Source organism: Empidonax traillii, unplaced genomic scaffold, assembly GCF_003031625.1.
Source record: "Empidonax traillii isolate 1590-97213 ecotype Southwest subspecies unplaced genomic scaffold, ASM303162v1 scaffold1650:size77866, whole genome shotgun sequence".
NCBI classification, from domain to species: Eukaryota; Metazoa; Chordata; class Aves; order Passeriformes; family Tyrannidae; genus Empidonax; species Empidonax traillii.
Genome location: NW_020956843.1, coordinates 61,916 through 63,539, shown reverse-complemented (window position 1 = coordinate 63,539; position 1,624 = coordinate 61,916).

Sequence of the window (1,624 nt, the reverse complement as noted above, 5' to 3'; positions counted from 1 at the left end):
CAGTCTCAGCCATCTCTACTTTGATACTGGTACTCAAAACAAGGCAAGGAGTCCACTTTCATTGCCTAGTAGCTCATGCCAGTCTCCAACATTGCCATCCAACACTGGGAATATCTTTTTTTTGCTTTTGCCAAGTCAGGTAAGGTTTCTTTTGTGATAGACTCTTGGAGGGAGGTTGTTTAGTGCACTGTTTAGCTTGCTTGGATCTATTCAAGTGCACAGCTTGTTTGCTGCCATGATTGCCATGGCTGGAGACTTCCTTGGCCTTCCTTTGGCATCATATTGCTCTCATTATATTTTCTTCTTAACATGCAGTGTAGTCAGGGAGGTACCTGTTGACTGCTCATGTGCTTGAAGACTGGAGTCTTTTAGCAGCTTGCATGTGAGGAGATTGGGGATGTAGTCTGCTTTGGTCTCATGTTTTTATTCTGCCCATGTTTTCATTACATGAATATTTCATCCCAAGTCTGGCCTCACTTGGATTACAAAATTACACAAATTTACTGAAGCTGCTGTATCAATATTGATGGCAGCCCTATCGCTTCTTCTTCCCATCTCAGGCTTATCAAGTCCCAGATCTGGGACTCAACCACTCACTTGGTGCCCTGTGGTAGCTGTCTCTCAGGCAGTTATGCAGCATGTGGGGACACCTCTCCAGGCCCCTCTCACTCATGGTGATATATCCAGTTGTCTCACGTGCTGCCAAGGAAGGTACTTTTAGAAGGTCTGAACATCTTGTGTGTAATTTACAATCTCCTCAGGGGTATTTGGATCCTGCCAAGCTTTAATTTTGCTTTGCTTAATTGCAGGTTGGGTTTGTTTTCTGTGTGATGCTGAGAAATGCCTGGGAACTCACCCTGCTTACCATCAGTCCCTTTGCTTGTTTATCTTCTGTTTTTTTCTGATCCTGTATCACTTCAAATCAGTATTAATTCTTCCTCCCTCTTTCCTGAAGCTTTGACATAACAATTTTTTGCAGTAATTACTGTTGATGACCACTGTGGCATTTGCTGATATACCCTGCCCTTTACCATTCAGAAGTAAAGCATTTGTGGTGCATTTTTTTACACCAGATTTTCCTCCCCTGCTTTGTCCTTTGTCCTCCTCTGCATTTCCTTGTAAATAACTTCTGCTGCTGTTTTTCCATGTGTTTCTGGGCTTTTCCAGGCCTGCTTTGTGAACCATCTCTGTGTCTGTTTCTTGCAGGCTGCCTTTGGAGATGATCTTAACGATGTCAGTGCACATCTCCAGGTCTTGGGTGGTAAGTGAAGTTCCTTGGAGCATTTCTGAGCTCTGCCCTGACATCTCGGTATTGTCTCTGCTGCCTGTTAAGGACAGGCTCTTTCACCTCTGCTGTAAGCCCACAGATCCTACAAGGCTCTCTGAAACAACTGACTGAATTTGTCCTGGTGGTTGTTGTGCCTCTGCCTTACCCGGGAGGTCGCAGGAATACTTTTTCATGGTGCTCTCATGCAGGTGCTGGTTGTTTGTGTGCAGCAGAGGAGCTGCAGTGTGTCCCTCTGCACGTAGGCACACACAGCTGGCAGCTGCTCCCCCTTCTCCTCGACGTGACTCCAAGCAGCAGCTTTGGCCACTGGCCTCAGGAGGAGCTGGGCTGGCTGGG